Source organism: Mobula hypostoma, chromosome 4 (assembly GCF_963921235.1).
Source record: "Mobula hypostoma chromosome 4, sMobHyp1.1, whole genome shotgun sequence".
In the NCBI taxonomy this organism is placed as follows: domain Eukaryota; kingdom Metazoa; phylum Chordata; class Chondrichthyes; order Myliobatiformes; family Myliobatidae; genus Mobula; species Mobula hypostoma.
This window is the reverse complement of record NC_086100.1, coordinates 10,889,827-10,913,319: the sequence shown is the minus strand read 5'-3', so window position 1 is coordinate 10,913,319 and position 23,493 is coordinate 10,889,827.

Sequence of the window (23,493 nt, the reverse complement as noted above, 5' to 3'; positions counted from 1 at the left end):
CCAACAGTCAGGTAGAGTTTAAGGCAAAGTTTGATAGAACCTTGATTGGTCAGGGCAAGAGATGATTCAGGGAGAAGGCAGGAGATTGGGGCCAAGAGGAAAAATGGATCGGCCATGATGAAATGGTGGAGCAGACTCATTGGGCCAGATGGCTTTATTCTGCTCCTCTATCTCATGGTTTTATGGTCTTATGGAATGCACAGATGGACGCTGTTTCTTGGAGGACACAATGACCAGATCAAATTCAAGGGGATATCTAATCATGGAAATGCTGATCGATTGTCCCATTTACCCTGGAAAAAGGAAATACGGCACATGAAAAGTTTACGAACAAGGACACTCGATATATTCTCCCAAATGCAAATCGGAAGTTTCCCTATTACGGCAGGACTGATCCAAAGGAAACCGGAAAAGACCCCACACTGTCTCAGGACTATGTGGCAAGCCAAAATGGCTGGAACGTTCTCCCATATTTACCAGTGCTGGGATGAACTTTACCTTGACAGGGGTTGCCTCATGTGGGTATTGAGAGTTGTTGCACCATCCAAGCTGAGAGCTAAAGTGTTGGAGGAGCTACATGCCAGTCATCTAGGTGTAGCCATTCTGTATTGAGTTGGAGCTTATAGCTAAGCAGGGAGGATTTTAGTTTATTTAATATTTCAGTAATATTGTAAATATATTACTTGATTAAAAATTCTTTGTTGTTCACATAATTAATTGAAGGTTATATGTAAAAGTATGCGAATGGCATACGTCATCCTGCCACCATGTCATACATATTTGCCCGCCTCACTATAAGTAAAAAAACTAATCATACTTGAGTTATTCCCAGCTTCATGCTTTCTTTTAATTAGTTTTGTGTTTTGAAGTTCCAAAACACAACACTATGTCTTATGGTTTTGTGGTCTTAATACTGGCCATCTCCCTCTCCACCCTCTGTCCTGAAGCAGGGTTTCAATCCTCTCCATTCAGCACAGATGCTGCTCGGCCTACTGGGACCCTGTAGGGAGGTGCTAGTGTGGCTGAGAGAGCTCTTGAGAGAAAATCCGGGGAAGCCAGTGGACCAATGGGATTAATCAGATATATTTGAGAGCTGGGAACACCCTGATGGACCAAATACACACCCTCTATGCAAAAAGAAAATAAGATCTGATGGAATTACAAAGAGTACAGAAATCATGACCTCATTTTGGGGGATCTCCTGGTCGACTTGCTCCTGGGCCTGGCAATGCTGGCCATTCATGGCTCTGGCAGCAGACAGTTGAGGGTTTTGCAGAGTATCTGCCAGAGTTGCGTCTGTTCCTGTGTGTCCCTGGAGATGTCAGAGGTAGGTTTTTTCACACAGAGTATAGTAAGTGCCCAGTATGCACTGCCAGGGGTGGTGGTAGAGGCAGATATAGTAGGGACATTTAAGAGACCCTATACAAGCACATGGTGTGAAAGATAAACAGAGGTGTATGGGCAATGTTAGATTGAATTTAGAGGAGGTTAAAAGTTCAGCCCAACATCTTGGGCTGAAGGGCCTGTACTGTTCTATGTTGTTGATATAAACAGAGATTCAGCAAGCACTGTCATTCAAAGAACAAAATTTATTCCTGTACATTGGGTTTCAGGCAAATAACCTGTCAAAAGAATGGATAGGCAAGAAACTGTATTCTATAGTCAGTTAACCATGTACTATATGTAAACTGGAATGTACAAAGTAATGCTATTACACCTCATTGGCCTCAAAGTCCCAGCAAGAGATTCTCAGGAAGCAAATAAGAAGGCTGATGAGAATGAGGTATTAGACATTATCAATATGGACTTTAGTAAGGCACTTGACAAAGCCCTGCATAAAGACAAGAAATTCTACAGATGCTGGAAATCCAGGGTAACACACACAAAATGCTGGAGGAACTCAGCAGGTCAGTCAGCATCTAAGGAGAGGAATAATTAGTTGACCTTTTGGGCTGAGACCCTACATCAGGACTGGAAAGAATAGGGGATGGGAAGATAGTAGCAGAGATCACAGAGAGGGAGCAGTGTGAAAGGGTTTAACTGAACTCCCACCAAAGAGAAAATTTAAACTTCTTCAGGCTAGGCTTAAAGATGCTTCACAGTAACACACATAAAATGCCGGAGGAAGTCAGCAAGTCAGGCAGCATCTACGAAAGAGAATAAACAGTCAACGTGGATCCTGCATGGTAGCTAGTCCCGAATATTAAGGCACAATGGATCCAAGGTGAGTGTTGGATTTGGAGTAGGCGAGAGGAGGGGAGCTGGAAGCCAGGAGCAGATGGGCAGGGATTGGCCACCACTGCCGGCCCACCAACTGGAGAGTGTCATGGTTAAGGGTCGAAAGATTGGGAACCACTTGATGACATCTGCTCCTGGCTGAAGGCTACGGTTACCTTATAAGGTAACTGGAGAATGCACCCGAACAGGTGTATGTAACAAGATGCAAAAGTGGTTTGTTGATCGGAGGCAGAGAGAAAGGATACTTATCTGAATAAAATCTGTAAGTCTCCTGTTTCTCCAAGTTCAAGTTTATTGACATAGATGTATACCTCCAAATGTTCCTCCAGACCAAGGTGTACAACACAGTACATATAACTCACGTGCACAACACATAAAGTAATATTCCCACAAATAATAAAATATATTCCAGAAGACTGTTAAAAAGTAAACAGATGATGCTGCTGGCACTTCATATGTGATGAGACCTGGGTCATGGCGAGGAGTTCGGCAGGATCACGCCTGGGGGAAGAAACTGATCCTAAAGCCCTTGCTCTAATGCTACAGTACCTCCTGCCTGATGGTAAGGGGTCAAAGAGATTGTTGGATGGATGGGAGGGATCCTTGACAATGTTAAGTGCATTATACTTGCACAATGCAATGCTTATGAGGATAATTATTCAAAGAATAAGAAAAGTTGTTGCTTGTATTGTTCTGCTGAACATTGTGGGCATGCTATGTTGGCGCCAGAATTTGTGACGATATCTGCCCCTAGCACATCCTGACTTAATGCAAATGACACATTTCACTTTCTTGTGATAATTAAATAAACCTGAATCTGAATCTGAAACATCATACATTTTGCAATTGCACATATGATCTTCCTCCTGAATTTTCTTCAGTACAGAGACTTGAAATGGCAAATTACCAACCTTGCAGGATGTGGTGATCGCTCAGCTCTGTCCTGCCAGACAAGTGTGTGAATCCACAGGAGGTGACTAAACCTCCCGTAGATCATGCTCTGTGCTTGTCTTGGTTTCAAAAAACTCTGAGTTTCCTCTGCCACAGGGCTGCAAACTCCCTGCACTATTGATCTGATATTAAAGCAACAAGCTAGACATAAAATGTATTGGATGTTTTAAAATGGGTTTTCATGGTCAATTGGTTGTAAATTGGATCATTCCAATTAGCAGCTGCAACGTTAAAAGCATTATGGCTAGCCAATCACAGAAATAGAGACTTCTGTTAGAGAGACTTCTCTAATAGACAAGCAGCTGCAAATACTGGAACCTGGAGCACAAAAAATCTGCTGGAGAAACTCAATGGATCGACATTAAGCATTGCAAACCTACATCAGTACTGAGAGTGGGTAGACAGCTGCAGAATATGAACCCTTATCGCTGCTCACTGGCAGTGTAATCATGTCATGCTAAGCTCTTCATCCACCAGGGTTAACTATGACAAAGAGAGCACGATAGCGCCTCTACTTCCTTAGGTGTCTGCGAAGATTTGGCATGACATCAAAAACTTTGACAGAATACTATAGATGCTGTAGTGGAGGTGTCATGGTCCGGTCTATGAAATCCGCGTTCCGGTCCGTGGATTCTGGATGCTGGGTCTTCTGGCTGTCCCTTGTTTCAATTGGGCTTAGGCATAGGCACCTGATGCTCGTCTTGGGGCTGGGAGAATAAGTAGCCCTGGGTTCGAGTGTGGTGGATGGTTCGTCTTGTCAGTATCCTGTTCTTGCGTCCATGGGGTAAGTTAGGCCATCTTTGCCGTTACCCTGCGGGTTGGATCTGTCCCTTCCTGTCCTTGCCTCCATTGGGTAAGCCAGGCTGTCTTTGCCATTACCCTGAGGCTGGACTGTTCCCTTCCCTTCCCTTCTGGAGCCTTGCCTGCAACCTTGTCAAGTTCTACCACTGGAGGGAGACCGGAGCATTGCTGTGTCAAGATAAGGAACTGTCTATCGTTGAGTTGGAACTGTCTCTGTGTCCACACCTTTGCTAGGTAGGTCTGGCCATTTGTCGCTACCTATTGTGGGGAACTGTCTTGTCGTGTTCAGCATTCTGTGTAGAGCCCCAGCCCCAAGTCCTGTTCCCAAGGAGGGGTCCCAGCTCTGTGTTCCATGTCCCTGTGTTCCTGTCTCTCAAGTCAAGGCTCTGTGTTCCCGTGCTCTAGACCAAGGCTCTGTGTTCCTGTCCTCCCCAAGACCAAGGCTCTGTGTTCCGAGGTTCCTGTCGTTCCAAGTCCAAGGTTCCGAGGTTTCTGCCATCCTAAGTCCAAGGCTCGGCTGTTCCTGAGTACCAAGTCAAGGCTTTGTGTTCTCATCTTGTCCATGTGCTTCGTCCTGTGCTGGAGTTCCCTCATCTTGCCCAGGAGTCTTTCGTTCTGTCCTGTAGCCTCGCCTAGTCCTGTCGCCTCGCCTAGTCCTGTCTCCCAAGACAATGTCAGGTCTTTGCCTAGTTCCGGAGTCCGAGCCCAAGGTTCTGGGTCCTAGTCCTAGTTCAGTCTCTGACTTGGAGTCTGAACCCAAGCCTCATCATGTCCTTGCCTCGAAGTACCCATACTAGTTCCTGAGGATTGGAGGGTGGCTAATGTTACCCCGCTTTTTAAAACAGGAGGGAGAGAGAAACCGGAGAATTATAGACTGGTTAGCTTAACATCGGTGGTGGGGAAAATGCTAGAGTCAGTTATCAAAGATGTGATAACAGCACATTTGGAAAGCGGTGAAATCAGCGGAAAAAGTTAGCATGGATTTGTGAAAGGAAAATCACGTCTGATGAATCTCATAGAATTTTTTGAGGATGTAACTAGTAGAGTGGATAGGGAAGAACCAGTAGATGTGGTATATTTGGATTTTCAAAAGGCTTTTGACAAGGTCCCACACAGGAGATTAGTGTGCAAACTTAAAGCACACGGTATTAGGGGTATGGTATTGATGTGGATAGAGAATTGGTTGGCAGACAGGAAGCAAAGAGTGGGAATAAATGGGACCTTTTCAGAATGGCTGGCAGTGACTAGTGGGGTACCGCAAGGCTCAGTGCTGGGACCCCAGTTGTTTACAATATATATTAATGACTTAGATGAGGGAATTAAATGCAGCATCTCCAAGTCTGCAAATGACACAAAGCTGGGCGGCAGTGTTAGCTGTGAGGAGGATGCTAAGAGGATGCAGGGTGACATGGATAGGTTAGATAAGTGGGCAAATTCAAGGCAGATGCAATTTAATGTGGATAAATGTGAGGTTATCCACTTTGGTGGCAAAAACAGGAAAAAACATTATTATCTGAATGGTGGCCAATTAGGAAAAGGGGAGGTGCAGCGAGATCTGGGTGTCATTATACACCGGTCATTGAAAGTGGGCATGCAGGTACAGCAGGCGGTGAAAAAGGCGAATGGTATGCTGGCATTCATAGCAAGAGGATTTGAGTACAGGAGTAGGGAGGTACTAGTGCAGTTGTACAAGACCTTGGTGAGACCACACCGGAGTATTGTGTGCAGTTTTGGTCCCCTAATCTGAGGAAAGACATCCTTGCCATAGAGGGAGTACAAAGAAGGTTCACCAGATTGATTCCTGGGATGGCAGGACTTTCATATGATGAAAGATTGGATCGACTAGGCCTATACTTGCTGGGATTTAGAAGATTGAGGGGGGATCTTATTGAAACGTATAAAATCCTAAAGGGATTGGACAGGCTAGATGCAGGAAGATTGTTCCCGATGTCGGGGAAGTCTAGAAGGAGGGGTCACGGGATTAGGACTGAGATGAGGAAAAACTTTTTCACACAGAGAGTGGTGAATCTGTGGAATTCTCTGCCACAGGAAACAGTTGAGGCCAGTTCATTGGCTGTATTTAAGAGGGAGATAGATATGGCCCTTGTGACTAAAGGGATCAGGGGGTATGGAGAGAAGGCAGGTACAGGGTTCTGAGTTGGATGATCAGCCATGATCATACTGAACGGTGGTGCAGGCTCAAAGGGCCGAATGGCCTACTCCTGCACCTATTTTCTATGTTTCTATGTTTACCCAAGCCTCGTCATGTCCTTGCCTCGAAGTACCCAAGCCATGAAGAACCCAAGCCATGTCCAGTCCTGTAGCCACGTCATGTCATCGCCTAATTCTGGGGTCCAAGCCCAAGTCAAGATCCGGGTTCTGTGTCCTTGTCCAGTCTCCGGCTCAGAGTCCAAGCCCAGGCTCCTAGTTCCCAGTTTCTCGTCCTGGTCCTGCTTGCCTAGCCAATGTCCTAGCCCAAGTCTGTGTTCTTGTTCCAGCTCCTGGTCTGCATCCAGTCACGTCCCTAACTCTAGTCCTGTCCTGTTCCTCTTACTTCATTGTCTGTGTCTTGCATATGGGTCCACCATCAACACCCCTGTTATGACAGGAGGGAGTATTGACTGGCTGCATCACAGCCTCATACCAATGCCTTTGAATGGAAAATTCTAAAAGTGTATCGGATTCGGCCCTGTACATCACAGACAAAGCCCTCCCAATCATTGAGCACATCTACATGCTGTCATAGGAAAGCAGCACCCATCATCAAAGACCCTCATCACTCTTTTTTTTCTTGCTGCTGCCATCTGGTAGAAGGTACAAGAGTGTCAAGACTCGCCTCATCAAGGTCAAGAACAGTTACTACTCCTCAATAATCAGCCTCTTGAACAAAATGGGATAACTACACTTATCTATTGAGATGTTCCCACAGCCAATACTCTCACTTTAAGGTCTCTTTATCTTGTTATTTCATGCACTTGTTATTTATTGCTATTATTTATAGTTGCAGTTTCACAGTTTGTTTTTCTTCTGTCTCGTTTCACGGCCATTGGCACCCAGTTTAATGGTGCATTACCGCCACCTTCTGCTCCAGAGTGTGCAATAGACTTGCATTCTAAATCCCTTCACGCAATCACACACACACACACACACACACACACACACACACACACACACACACACACACACACACACACACACCCTAACCTACACTTTATCCTCCCATCTTTGGCCATCCTAGTACCCTATTCCTGCTTATCCATCATATCCTATATTTTTAAAAAGCCCTGTATCCCTTAAGAAAGCTAAAAATACCCTGACTTGTGCTCTCTCACCCATGCCCAGCAACCCTTTTAATGTGAATTCCTGCACCCCCAATTCCCTTAGATTAATTCTCATCATCTCTCTCTGTATCCCATACTTCCTGCAGCTCTTCCATGCTCCACTTGATCTTTCAATGATCCTGTTATAGTTACTATTCTGTAGATTTGCTGGGTATGCCCACAGGAAAATGAATCTCACAGTTGTATGTGGTGACACACATGTACTCTGATAATAAAATTTACTTCGCATCTTTGAAACTTTTAACATAAAATGCTTTTTTGGGTTAAAAGTAAATACATCCTCTGAAAAGAAAAGGGTCTGAGATTTAAAATGGTTCGCAAGAGGAAAATGCTAACAGAGAAAGATCAAAGTTCAGATTTATCATCAAAGTATGCATACCATTTACAATCTTGAGATTCATCTTCTTGCAGTCAGCCACAAAACAAAATAAACACTATGGAACTCACAAGAAGCTACACACAACAAAAACCACCACATATCCAATGTGCAAAAGAAGACAAATTGTACAGTTTAAAAAAAAAGGGTAAACAAATAACATGTGAGACATGAACTGCAGGGCTCCTGAAAGTGATTGCATGGCTGTGGAGCCCGTTCAGCATTGGGCCACAGGCCAACAACTGCTCGCGAACCTGGCTGTGTGGCATCCAAGACTCTTGCACCTCTCGCCCGATGGTACTGGTGGGAATAGAGAGAGACCGGTCACATCCGGGCAGACAGCACTGAACACCTGCTCATTTTCTACTCTCAGCCTCGTTGGTTTTAATCTCGCTTGACCCGCTAATCTGCGTGTTGTAATGGAGCTCAGCATGGGTTTGTCTTCCGCCGTCAGGCTTTGCCGCACTGTCCACTCCCAGCAATGGCTGGCCCAATGTACCAGCGCTCTCGAAAGTATTGTTTGCTGAATCTCCCAGAAGACTGCAAAAACACCAGCTCATTCAGATGGCTCGAAAGTACACCCCTTAAAGGAAAATTGCAGCAATCACGGTTCAGAAGTACGTCTATTAGAGTATCTAGTAGTTTTGTGAGCTGCCAGCAAAATGTCACTGTTGGTCACCAGTGCCATCCTGGAGACAATGTTGAACACGATGAAATCAAAGATCAGCAGTGTGTCTGTGTTGATAAGTTCACTGCCATACAATTAACATCATTGAAGCTATGATGATTTCAACTCTGTTTGTGAGACCTTGCTCTATGTGGGTTGAATTGCTTCAGTTATAGTGACCAACCAGGACTAAAACTTAGCAGCCACACTTAAAACACACCGGGCAAAGTTTAACTATGTGATCAATGCCAAATTATACACTCAGTGGTCACTTTATTAGGTACACCTGTATGCCAGCTCATTAATGCAAATATCTAATCTGTCAATCATGTAGCTCCAACTCAATGCATAAAAGCATGCAGTATGGTCAGGAGGTTCAGTTGTTGTTCAGACCATACATCAGAATGGGGAAGAAATGTGATCTAAGTGACTTTGACCGGGAAATGATTGTTGGTGATAGTTGGGATGATATGAGTATTTCAGCGACTACTGATCTCCTGGGATTTTCACCCACAACAGTCTCTAGAGCTTAGAGCGATCCATGCGAAAAGCAAAAGAGAACATCTAGCGAGCCGCAGTTCTGCGGCCGAAAATGCCTTGTTAATAAGAGAGGTCAGAGGAGAATAGTCAGACTTGTTCAAGCTGACAGGAAGGCGACAGTAACTCAAACGACAATGCGTTGCACCAGTGGTGTGCGGAAGAGCATCTCTGAGTGCACAACATCTCTAACCTTGAGGTGGATGGGCTACAGCAGCAGAAGACCATGAACATACACCCAGTGGCCACTAAATTAAGTACAGGAGATATCTAATAAAGTGGCCATTGAGTCCAGAACAGAAAACGGTACATTGGAGGAGCAGGCCTCTCAAACTACGATGTCTATACCATTTATTTTGCCACATTAAACTAAATGCCTTCTTGTCTGTACATGGTCCATATCCCTCCATTCCTCACATAATCATGTATCTCAGTGAAAGCCTCTTAAACACCACTGTCATAACTGCTTCCAACACAACCCCCCACATCTTGCAGAAAAAGAATGTCAGCGTTGGATGTGGTGACAAATATATACTCTTATAATAAATTTTACCTTGAAATTTGATCATCCTATTCCAGGCACCTACAATTGTCTGTGTAAAAAAAAAAAAAAAATCACACTCCATACACTTCCATTAAACTTTTCTCCTCCCACCTTAAATACATGCCCTCTATTATTTGACATTTCTACCCTAGGTATAAAGATTCTGACTGTCTAACCGATCTGTGGATTAAATTGTTCATTCATTATGTGCCGTGTCGTATGACCTGGGTGATCATGGTCTTCTCATGACCATGATTGTTCTTGGCATATTTTTCTACAGAAGTGGCCTTCCATTGCCGCCTTTTGGGCAGTGGCTTTACAAGATGGGTGACCTCAGCCATTATCAATACTCTTCAGAGATTGTCTGCCTGACATCAGTAGCTGCAAAACTAGGGCTTGTGATGTACACCAGCTGCTCATACGATCGTCCACCACCTGTTCCCATGGCTTCACATGACCCTGATTGGAGGTAGGGGAGGGGGTTAAGCAGGTGCTACACCTTGTCCAAGGGTGACCTGCAGGCTAGCAGAGGAAAAGTGTGCCTTAAAGCTCCTTGGAAAGAGATACATCTTCTCCCTGCCACCCTGGAAGATCTAATAATGTTATAAATTTCTATCTCAAACACGAGGAAATCTGCAGATGCTGGAATTTCAAGCAACACACATAAAAGTTGCTGGTGAACGCAGCAGGCCAGGCAGCATCTCTAGGAAGAGGTACAGTCAACGTTTTGGGCAGAGACTCTTTGTCAGGACTAACTGAAGGAAGAGTTAGTAAGAGATTTGAAAGTGGGAGGGGGAGGGGGAGATCAGAAATAATAGAAGAAGACAGGAGGGGGAGGGATGGAGCCAAGAGCTGGACAGGTGATTGGCAAAGGGGATATGAGAGGATCATGGGACAGGAGGCCAAGGGAGAAAGAAAAGTGGGGGGGGGGAAACCAGAGGATGGGTAAGGGGTATAGTCAGAGGGACAGAGGGAGAAAAAGGAGAGAGAGAGAGAAAGAATGTGTATATATAAATAAATAACGGATGGGGTACGAGGAGGAGGTGGGGTATTAATGGAAGTTAGAGAAGTCAGTGTTCATGCCATCAGGTTGGAGGCTACCCAGACGGAATATAAGGTGTTGTTCCTCCAACCTGAGTGTGGCTTCATCTTTACAGTAGAGGAGGCCATGGATAGACATATCAGAATGGGAATGGGACGTGGAATTAAAATGTGTGGCCGCTGGGAGATCCTGCTTTCTCTGGCAGACAGAGCGTAGGTGTTCAGCGAAATGATCTCCCAGTTTGCGTCGGGTCTCGCCAATATATAGAAGGCCACATCGGGAGCACCGGACGCGGTATATCACCCCAGCCGACTCACAGGTGAAGTGTTGCCTCACCAGGAAGGACTGTTTGGGGCCCTGAATGGTAGTGAGAGAGGAAGTGTAAGGGCATGTGTAGCATTTGTTCTGCTTACAAGGATAAGTGCCAGGAGGGAGATCGGTGGGGAGGGATGGGGGGGACGTATGGACAAGGGAGTCGCGTAGAGAGCGATCCCTGCGGAAAGCGGGGGGGGGGGGAGGGAAAGATGTGCTTAGTGATGGGATCCTGTTGGAGGTGGCGGAAGTTACGGAGAATTATATGTTGGACCCGGAGGCTGGTGGGGTGGTAGGTGAGGACCAGGGGAACCCTATTCCTAGTGGGGTGGCGGGAGGATGGAGGATGTCTATCCACGGCCTCTTCTACTGTAAAGATGAAGCCACACTCGGGTTGGAGGAACAACACCTTATATTCTGTCTGGGTAGCCTCCAACCTGATGGCATGAACATTGACTTCTCAAACTTCCGCTAATGCCTCACCTCCCCCTTGTACCCCATCCGTTATTTATTTACTTATATACACATATTCTTTTTCTCTCTCTCTCTCCTTTCTCTTCCTCTGTCCCTCTCGCTATACCCCTTGCCCATCCTCTGGTCTTTCCCCCCCCCGCCCCCCCCTTTTCTTTCTCCCTGGGCCTCCTGTCCCATGATTCTCTCATATCTCTTTTGCCAATCACCTGTCCAGCTCTTGGCTCCATTCCTCTCCCTCCTGTCTTCTCCTATCATTTCGGATCTCCCCCTCCCCCTCCCACTTTCAAATCTCTTACTAGCTCTTCTTTCAGTTAGTCCTGACGAAGGGTCTCGGCCCGAAATGTCGACTGTACCACTTCCTAGAGATGCTGCCTGGCCTGCTGCATTCACCATAAGTTTCTATCTGGTCCCTCAGCCTTTGACACTCCAGAAAAAAAAGACCCAAATTTGTTTAACCTCTGCATTTGGCACATGCCGTCTAACTGAGGCAAAGACCTGGTGAATCTGTTCTGCACCCTCTCCAAAGCTTCCATACTCTGACATTTAATGAGGAGAATGAGGGACTGTACGTATTATCACTATCTTTCTGGATCCTGTGAAACCTGCCAAGAAACTACCTGAAAGAACTACACAAAAACCTTTGATAAACACTTGGCAGCACGGCATTGTGGAGGTTAGCATAATGCTGTTACTGCCTAGCAGCCCCGGTTCAGTTCGCACGTCATCTATAAGGAGTTTGCACATTTTCCCCAAGACGAGGCGAGTTTCCTCCAGGTGCTCTGATTTCCTCCCGCATTCCAAAGATGTATAGGTAGTGGTCATTCGAATCGATTAAGATACTTTCCTAAGGGGTTATCTCTTAGCGGGTTGTAGGGGCCGCATATTCTGGATTAGTAGTTTAATTGGTCACATGGGTGTGATTAGGCAGTGCGGGCTTGTTGGGCCAGAAGGGCCTGTTACTGTGTAGGATCTCCAAATAAATAAAAATAAAACCTATTCTCTTCCGTCATCTCTCTCAATCCCAGACCTTCAAGCCCACCAATTCTTCACAGTGTCTTCCAATCCACAGAGAGAAGAGAGAAGCAGGACCCCGATGACTGTCTATGATTGAGAATCGTGATCAACTTAGATAGATATCAATAGTTAAATCCTCTCCTCCACCTGAAGAGCTCCTGCTGTTTAGTGGGTTAAAAGCATTTTTTGGCACAAATACAAAAGATTGAATGGCATCTACCTTGCTTCAAATTCTTTGGCTTCAGTCCCTTGCCAAACAATACAGTATTCATTATTTGCAAATGTATGGTTACTTTGAAGTTCTGAGCAATACTTTGTCCTTGGGGAAATTTAACCTTCCGTTGCTTTATCTGCAGCATATCAGAATTACAGCACTTCCAGCTTCCTCATATGTAAGATGGTGTATAGATTTGGATTCAGATTTATTTATCACATGTACATCGAAACAGACAGTGAAATACTGTGCATCATTTGCATTAACAATCATAGTTAATCTTACCACAGTAGGTTACTTTCTCAGTACTATGTCAGTATTCTCAATTTCTTTCTCATTGTAGATTAAGGTTAAGTTCATTGTACAAACACAAAGTCTTCAGATGCTGGAAATCCAAAGCAACACTCACAAAATGCTGGAGGAACTCAGCAGGTCAGGCAGCATCTATGGAAAAGAGTAAACAGTCGATGTTTTGGGCCGAGTACAATATGTTATTTAGTAGGTTAGAACTGTAGGATCGGATAGCCCACAAATTGGCCCTCTCGACCCACCTCACCTATGCTGAGACCGTGATAGTTATCTTCATTAATTCTACTTGCCTGCTTTGGGCTTATATCCCTCTACACCAGGCATTCCCAACCTTTTTTATGCCATGGACTGCTACCATTAACTGAAGCATCCATGGGCCCCAGGTTGGGAACCACTGTCCTACACCATTCCTGTCCATGGACCAATGCCTTTCAGACTCTTAATATAATTTATTCTGATTGAAAGTAGCTGAGCTGCAAGACTCAGACAAAGATCATTGAACGAAATCATCACTCCTTCATCTCATCACAGAGCATCTTAGCAGAGAAACAAGCCTTTCGGCCCACCAAGTCAGTGCTGGCCTTTAAGCACCCAGTTTTACACACAAAGCTACCATGGTATTTGTAAAAAAATCTTCTGACATTCATGTTGGTTGTCTCAAATATTCAACAGTCACCTGTACATGAGGGGCAATTTACAAAAGGCAATTTATATAGCACTCTGAATATTTTTGGGATGTGGGAAAGCCAGGTCACTGGCACAGCGAGGAAGCAGCTCTACCAGCCGAGCTAATGGTATCACTCCAATTAAAAAGAAAGTCCTAATTAAGGTTTAAGCGTCTCTTACTATACTTAAGAGTGTGCCGTCCTGGTTTGTTGTTGCTGTCCTGGTTTGTTGTTCCCGTCCTGTAAGCAGAAGTTCTCTTTCCAAAAGACCACCTCTCGTTGCCGCATGCAGGTCTCGATTCAATGGGACGGGAAGAGGTGAGGGCAATGTGGGAGGGAGAGAAAGAACTAGAAAAGAAGGGGGGAGAGGACCTTATGTACTTACTCCCTTGTCCCTTCACTCCGCCCATTTCAAACTAAGCCAGTGCCCCAGGCTAGGGGTGTGACTGACAACTCCTTCACCAGATTGCTGTAAGAGAAACAATATACCACATTATCTGTAATTGCTTTACTTTATGACTGGTTTCCAAGGTTAGGCAATTCCTTCCCCAACTCTCTTTGTAAATTAGAATATAAATAAACTCAGCGGCCGCTTTGTTAGGTACACCTATACCTAACAAAGCTTGTTAATACAAATATTTAATCAGCCAATCATGTGGCAGGAACTCAATGCACATAAACATGCAGACGTAGTCAAGAGGTTCAGTTGTTGTTCAGACCAAACATCAGAATAGGAAAGAAATGTGATTTAAATGACTTTGACCATGTAATGATTGTTGGCGCCAGATGGGGTGGTTTGGGTGTCTCAGAAACTGCTGAACTTGTGGGATCATCATGCACAGCAGTCTCTAGAGTTTACAGAGAGTGGTGAGAAATACAAAAATATTCATTGCTTGGAAGCTCTGTGAGCAAAAATGCCTTGTTAACGAGAGAGGACAGAGGAGAATGGCCAGACTGGTCTAAGCTGACAGGAAGGTGACAGTAACTCAAATAACCACGCATTACAACAGTGATGTGCAGAAGAGCATCTCTGAACACACACCATGTGGAACCTTGAAGTGGATGGGCTACAGCAGCAGACGACCACAAACCACGTGTGGTATTTAAAGATTAGCCACTGAGTGTATACACTTCACCTGATTAGAAATGCACCATCTACTTAACAGTGAGTCAAAACACTTCCATCTAGAGATTACCTTCTGTGGTTTCAAGGATACATCATCCATTCCATTTACTCACTTCAATAAAAAATATCCATTTCAGAGTCACGAAAGATTCTGAAGATCAAGATGAGGAGCTAGACTGTTTAATCTGATTTCTGGTACACAAATGTAAAGGAGAACAAAATAATTGTTACTCTGGATCTGATGTGGCAAAAGAAAATCCAAAATAAAATAAAGAACACAGTAAATATAAATACATATGATAACTTATATATGTAGATCGATTGTATGTCCATAAAGTGCACAGGAGCGACAGAAGATGACTGACAGGAAATGAGAAAGTAGTGGTGGTTGGGGAGGCATGGGGTTGTTGACTAGCCTCACTGCTTGGGGAAGTAACTGTTTTTGAGTCTGGTGGTTCTGACGTGGATGCTCATCTCGGATAGGAGTGGGACAAATTGTCCATGAGCAGGGTGGGTGGTACCTTTCATGATGCCACCAGCCCTTTTCCGGCACTTTACTGAATATATGCCCTTGATGACGGAAATCTTGAGCAACACATATAAAATCCTGGAGGTCTCAGCAAGTCAGGCAGCATATACTGAGGGGAATGACCAACAATGTTCTCTCTTTTTTTTTAACAGCTGCACAGACCAATCATTGCTCTGAGCAGGAAATTTTTACACGATCTGAAAATTTTGCAGCATTTGAAATGTTCTTATATGTAATATAAATACAATGATATTGACTGGATAACGCTGGCATTCAGTGGGCTGTGGTTTATTCACAATAAGCTACTGAGTTCCATTCTGTGTTTACTGTTGCAATTTATAACAGTTGTAACTTTGAACACTGACAATGTAAATACGTTGGAGCACTAAAATATTCCCAAGTAATGGTTGTGGTACACTTATTATTTAGAAAATGTATGGATTATACAGGATATTCCACAATTATATCAACATAGATTTCAAAATTATATTAGCATAATTTCAAAATGATATTAACATTATACAAATGAAAATTCCAGCTGTGGGCTACGTGTACGGGAGCATTCAGTTACTGTGCGGCTGTGTACCCGCATAGCTTAGAAGTAACAGTGATGATCAGTCAACATTTCTGACCAGGTTTCAGTCTGAAACATCCACTTAACTTCCCCCCAACCAATTCTGCCTGAGCCGCTGAGTTCCTCCACTATTTTGTGTCTGTACATCCATTTCTATAGCATCTCTGACGTAGCAAAATGTCCAAACTGGTTTACAGGAACATTATCTGGCAAAAGTTGACAATAGGTCTCAAAGGGAGATTTAGAGGTTTTTGGATCCTAATACTTCTGTGATCTAAAAGGTTCTTTGGAAGTCAAGAATGAGACATAATACTTGTTTCTTACAAATTTATTGTTAGATGCACCATCTACTTAACAGTGAATCAAAACATTTCCATTTAGAGATCACCTTCTGTGGTTTCAAGGATGCCCCATGTATTTTACGTCCATTGGAATTACTCACTACAATAAAAATACCCATCTCAGAGACACGAGAGATTCTGAAGATCAGGTGAAGATGAAGAGCAAGATTGTTTAATCTGATTTCTCAAACACAAGGTGACATTTTATTGGATGTTACAAAAGCAAAGGAGAATAAGAAGAAGCTTTGAGAGAATAAAAAGACCAGACTAAGTAGTAGTCATGGTCTTCTCATACTCAGTCTCGAGACAACAAAATAACAATGAACCTATAAAATTGCCAATTCATGTGGCATGACAACTGCTACTGAAAACTATGAAGTTTCCAGAAAAATACAGAAGCAATTGTACTGCCTTACTGCCTATTTCACCGTTGGCATTTAGGGCAGCAACGAAAGTCCTCCACCTCTGGCAGTTTTCTAGGTGTCCTCTCAGTTTTCACTACTGTCAGTCATGCAAGTACTGGGCGGAGACTCGGGAAAACCGTCACGCTCAGATGTAGAGGGATTCTTCATCGCTGTTTCTGTAACAATTTTGTTTGTCCAGTCAGGGATGTTAGCTCTGAGCTGACTCCTGAAGCTGGAGAACTGGTGGACCACTCTTAGTTTGGCCTCTACCCTTTGACCTGTTTGGCGTGTGTTACCATAGTAAGAGCAAGCCCTGACTCCAGCCAACATAGCTCTCTGGGTCAGTGAGGTATGCGAGCCTCCAAACTACAAAAAGATTGTGATCTTCTTGGAGGAACAGTACAGTAATTACTGGAAAATTCACTGAACAAGTACAACCCGGAAGCTATACAGGCTGAAGTCACAGCCTTATGGTTTTTCTCTTGTTTTGGTCACCCATGCCAAACAGGATTATCTTATTAAGATTTAGGGATATGAATATGCTATGTGTTTGGGAGGGTGGTGGCTGAGGATGCTGGGGTAATTGCTTATGGTTAGTGTTGGGGGTTGGATTGTAGGGAGTCAGTATGTGTCTGTGGGGATGTGGGACAAGGGTTGACGGGCTGTGGGCCAGCGTTTGTGGAGGTGTGGGCCTGGGCTTGTGGGGTTCTGTGCCAGGTTTTGTGAGAGTGTTGAGGTTACAGTTAAGTATAGGGGTAGGGTTGGCGGGGTGGAGGTCAGGGCTTGGAGGGGAGAGGGGTGGGGAGTGGAAGTGGGACCAGACAGCAGACATCCCACCTCTCCCGCATATCGATAGCGGCTCCCTTATGCCTGCAAATTATATACAATATTCCGGAACTCGATTTTTTAGAGAGAGAGAGGGAGAGGGAAAAAAAAGAAAGAAAGAAAATGAATGAATCCTGCTTGATCTCTCCTTGTGCTATCAGTTTTCTCTCTGGGCGGGTTTTACAGTCGACCACTCTCTCTCTTCCATATTCCATCAGTTCAGTTACTGCCATCTGTAATGACTCTGAAATCATCCGGACAACTGTTGGTGATGAAGTACAAAAGCCTGGCGAAGTAATTCCCAAGGTTGGCGGTGACAACCTGACTACGCGAGGCTGTCCTATACGGGCGGGGTACATTGGCGTCTTCAAGGGGATTAGAGTGGGGTTCAAATTGGAGTGAAATTCCAAAATCGTCTGCTAAGACATCTTTAAAAACGCGTTCACAGCAAGCAAATTCTTTGGGGTTTTCTCCTGAAACACTTCCACTTACAGGTACATCGAAGCCCGCGATGGGCTGGGTTCAAGCGCAGCCGTTTTCAGAAGAAAAACCAATTTTAATAAATACCCGGCCCCCACCGAGGTCTCGTCTTTAGGACAGCAAACTGTTTACCTGTGGTGCGCACTTTATATGCATTTTGAATTACACTTTATTAAATAATATGGTAATATATTGTTTTATGTGGTGTGTGTGATTATATGTATTGTGGCTACACAATGGTCCAGACAGAGGTTGTTTCGTTTGTGGACGATCAGCCAAGTGACAATAAACTTGAAGATACAGAACTTCTAAATCACTCATTTAAAATCCCCCATTTCGATGTAAAAAAGTAAGTTCTGTTCCCGACTATTGCAGGCAATGTGTGTGTTGTGACGAGAGTACACATAGATTAAGATGTTAGCTGTCCTGTGCTGGCACCAGTGGGATCAGCAGTTGGTCTGCCACCTGTCTTCAGGAGAAAGAGAGATAAGGAAAATAATGGAGCAGCATTTGGAGATGTTAATGAAGGGACGGGAGAGTTTAACGGAAGGAGAGCTGTCAAGATTGGCTCCCCCTTTGAACCCTGAACTGTTTGAAGTGATGGACAGGCGATACCCCAGCAGGGGGATAAAAAGGGACAGGTTCATTAAGGCAGACACACACGACACCCCGAGGTAACAAGACCCTGGAAGCGGTGCGTCTCCCACAAGTCGGTGGGAGGTTTTGGAGGGGTGATCACGGGACCAAGCCATAGATGCACAAGGTGGAAAGGTACGATCGGCGGGAACCTGGTGTGTGTCTGCCCTTGCCTGGGTGCCAGGTTCACCGCAGAGAACCGATCGTATCTGGAAACGGAGGGGTCACGGTCGGTGGCCTCAGAAGAAATCACAAAGGGCTCGCCCGAAAGCTGACTGCGAAGAATGTCGAAGGTCTGTGTGGAAGCCGTTTGAATATTCATTCGTTTTTGCTCTCTCTCTCTCCTTCCCCCCACTGTCCATCTCCCACGGCAGTGATTACTGCGAACTGAACTGAATTCAATTGAACTGAACTTTGCGTCACTTTGAAACTGGTCATTTACCCCTAGATGACGATAGAGCTTGATTGATCCTGTTATCTTAATTCTGTGTACACGTGTGTTTATCATTGCTGAACTGTTGGATTTATTATCCTTTTGATTAGAGTACTGTGTTGCTTGTTTCTTTAATAAAACTTTCTTAGTTCTAGTAATCCAGACTCCAACTGAGTGATCCATTTCTGCTGGTTTGGCAACCCAGTTACGGGGTACGTAACTGTGTGTGTGTGTGACTACGGACGTATATACGATCGGACGTTGTCTGAATGGACGTTAAGCAGCGCACACCTGTAATAAGGATACACCTTATGCTTTTATTTTCTTTAGGGACCACAACATATTAGGGAGGCTAATTGCAAGGAAGTCTGCTCAAGTATTTCACAGTTCTTTTCAGCAGAAAACCGAAGTCTGACAGAGAAGGTCACTAGAGCTGAGGTGTACTTTACATCTTTCATTGTTGAGCATAACCTGCCATTCCAGGTGTGTCAGCACACAGGCAAGCTATTCAGGAAAATGTTTCCTGATTCAGAAATAGCAAAAAACTATGCCTGCTCATCAACCAAGACAGCAGCTATTGTGAACATGCACATTAAGACAGAATTCAGAACTCAGCTGTCTGACAAAACACCTCTGACTGATGTCTTGCAAAATTAACAAATTCGTTGACAAAGACTGCTATGAGGTTGAGACTTCCAGTTGAGACCTCCCTGAAATGAGTTTTTGCAGGGTGAGATGTCTGAGACAGGGTCATAGAAAGGTGTGGAGTTAGGGTTGTCTAGGGTTGGGGAATGGAGGCCAGAGCCTGGGGCATGGTGGGAAGAGAGAGGGGTGGTCGTTGGCTAGGGCTTTTGGGGGTATCAGTCAGGGCTTGTGGAGGTGTGGACCAAGGTTCGTGGGGTTGTGTGCTATGTTTTGTGGGCATGTGGAGGTTACAGTTAGGGACAGAAGGTAGGAGTCTGTAGGAGAGTGGGGGTATGGAGGTTAAGGTTATGGGTAAGGTTGGGAGATGGTGGTGAGGGCTCAGAGGGGAGAGGGATGGGGAGTGGAAGTGGGGCCTGACAGGACTAGGGTTTATGGGGGGGTGAGGGCCCAGGTCTATGGGGGGGTGGGCCCGTAGGAAGGTGTGGATGTTAGGGTTATGCATAGGGTTGGGGGCTGGAGGAGAGAGGGGTCTGCCTGCTTTGCTGATGCAGTAAGGAGTGTGGACAGAGTCCAAAGAGGGGAGGCTGGTTACTGTGATGTTCTGAGTTGCATCCACAACTGTCTGCATTTTCTTCCAGTCTCAGGCAGAGCATTTGCCGTTCTACATTCAGCCAGGATGCTTTGATAAAAATTGGAAAAAGTCGATAGGAACATGCCAAATTACTTTAGCCTCCTGAGGAGGTATAGGCAGTGGTGAGCTTTCTTAACCATGAAACCAATGTGGTATAAATAAATAACGGATGGGGTACGAGGGGGAGGTGGGGCATTAGTGGAAGTTTGAGAAGTCAAAGTTCATGCCATCAGGTTGGAAGCTACACATTTTACAGTGGCCACACATTTTAATTCCACGTCCCATTCCCATTCTGATATGTCTATCCATGGCCTCCTCTACTGTAAAGATGAAGCCACACTCCGGCTGGAGGAATAACACCTTATATTCCGTCTGGGTAGCTCCAACCTGATGGCATGAGCATTGACTTCTCAAACTTCCACTAATACCCCACTCCCCCTCGTACCCCATCCGTTATTTATTTATATACACACATTCTTTTTCTCTCTCTCCTTTTTCTCCATCTGTCCCTCTCACTAGACCCCTTGCCCATCCTCTGGTTTTTTCCTCCCCTCCCCCTTGTCTTTCTCCCTGGGCCTCCTGTCCCATGATCCTCTCGTATCCCTTTTGCCAATCACCTGTCCAGCTCTTGGCTTCATCCCTCCCCCTCCTGCCTTCTCCTATCATTTTGGTTCTCCCCCTCCCCCTCCCACTTTCAAATCTCTTACTAGCTCTTCCTTCAGTTAGTCCCGACGAAGGGTCTTGGACCGAAACGTCGACGGTACCTCTTCCTAGAGATGCTGCCTGGCCTGCTGTGTTCACCAGCAACTTTGATGTGTGTTGCTTGAAATTCCAGCATCTGCAGAATTCCTCGTGTTTGTACCAGGGCAGCCTATTGGTGATGTTCACACCTGGGAACAGGAAGCTCTCAACCCTCTCAACCTCAAAGCTGTTGATGTAAACAAGAGCGCGTGCACTTCCCCCTTCCTGAAGTCAATGACCAGCTCTTTTGTTTTTGTTTACAATGAGGTAAAGGTTGTTGCTATGACACCATGTCACTAGGCTCTCTATCTCTTTCCTGAACTTGTCGTTGCTTGGAATACATTCCGCTATGGGGATATCACCTGCAAACATGTGGATGGAGTTAGTCTAGAATCTGGCTACACAGTCATGAGTGTACAGGGAGTACAGGAGGGGGATGAGGATGCAACTGACTTGCAGGTTTTTGGGATTCTGGATATATTTGCTTTTGCACAGTACATTGTCTTCTGCCCTCTGGTTGATCTTTCATTGACCATAAAGACCATAAGACATTGGAGCAAAACAAGGCCATTTGGCCCATTGAGTCTGCTGCACATTCAATCATGGCTGATCCTTTTCTTCCCTTGTCAACCCCATTCCCCAGCCTTCTCCTCATAACCTTTGACGCCACGTCCAATCAAGAACCTATCAAACTCTGCCTTAAATACACCCGACGACCTGGCCTGCGCAGCTGCCTGTGATAATAAATTCCACAAATTCACCACCATCTGGCTAAAGTAATTTCTCCACGTCTCTGTTTTAAATGGACACCCCTCTATCCTGAGGCTGTGCCCTCTTGTCCTGGACTCTCCCACCAGGGGAAACATCCTTTCCACATCTACTCTGTCTAGGCCTTTCAACATTCAAAGCGTTTCAATGAGATAATTCAATTGATTGTGTTATAGTCACTATTCTATAGATTTGCTGAGTATGCCCACAGGAAAATGTATCTCAGGGTTGTATATGGTGACGTATATGTAACTTGATAATAAAAGTTTATTTCGAACTTTGGAGTCGTTGTTTGCATGCAACAGTGGCCACACCTCAGTACACTACTTCGACAGGCAAGGGTAGCCGGGGGCCTCATACCCTGCTGAGATAGGAACAAGTCTACCCGAGAAAACAAAGTCAGCTTCAGTGGACTGGGTGAATGGAATCTGCAGTGAGATCCAACAGCCACAAGGTGGCACTGCAATGCTCCGTCGAGAGCGAAGGGCATGACAAGGTACAGAAGACGCCGTGGTCACCCACTGCAACAAGGAAGACCCCAGACTGTGATGTTTGTTCGTACCATTGCATCCGGACTTCAGAGGTCAAGAGAGTGGAACTTTCTCAGTGCAATAGCTATTCCACTTTAAAAACTTTGATGTATGTTGCTGCTTAAAAACTTCTGCACAGGTTTCCTGTCATCATCGGACGTGATGGACAACAACCGCCATCCACTTAACATGATGAGATGTCGGCCTTTACCTCCACAGTTGTAAATTCAAAGTTAAGACCATAAGATATAGGAGCAGAATTAGGCCATTTGGCCCATCGAGTCTGCTCCACCATTTCATCATGGCTGATCCAATTTTCCCCTCTGCCCCAATCACCTGCCTTCTCCCCATATTCCTCCATGCCTTGATCAATGAAGGATCTATCAATCTCTACTTTAAATATACATAAAGACTTGGCCTTCACAGCTGCCTGTGGCAAAGAATTTCACAGATTCACCACTCTCTGGCTAAAGATATATCTCCTCATCTCTGTTCTAAAAGGACGCCCCTCCGTCCTCTGGTCTTAGGCTCTCCCACCATAGGAAACATCCTCTCCACATCCACTCTATCAGGGCCTTTCACCATTCGATAGGTTTCAATGAGGCCACCCCTCATTCTTCTGAATTCCAGTGAATTCAGAAGACCCAGAGCCATCAAAAGCTCTGCATACGGCAAGCCATTCAATCCTGGAATCATTTTTGTTAATCTCCTTTGAATCCTCTCCTGTTTCAGCACATCCTCTCTAAGATAAAGGGCCCAAACCTGCTCACAATACTCCAAGTGAGACCTCACCAATGCTTTATAAAGTATCAACATTACATCCTTTCCTTCATATTCTAGTGCTCTTAAGTTTATTGTCATCTGCACAAGTCTTTGTATGCACAGGTGCAATGAAAAGCTTACTTGCAGCAGTATACAGAGCATCATATAAGTAGCATCCAAAGAAAGACATGGATTAAACATAAATTATACAAAGTTATTCAAGAAGGAAACCAGTTAGAAGAAGATGGAGTGTTGAGAGACAGCAGGTGCTGGACATCTGGAGCAACACACCCAAAGCTGGAGGAACTCAGTTGGCCAGATAGCATCTGAGGGGGGAAACAGACAGACAACATTAATGATTAGAGTTGGTTCAAGAACTGAATGTTTGAAGGAAAGTCACTGTTTTGAACCTTGTGGTGTGGAACTTCAGGCTTCTGTCCCTCATGCCTATTCAGAGCATTGAGAAGATGGCATGGCCGAGGTGGTGGGAATGTTTGATGAGAAATTTTGTGTCATTATTGGAAAGAATACGGAAGAGGGTGCAAAGGACACTTACCAGGATGCGGCCTGGATTAGAGAGCGT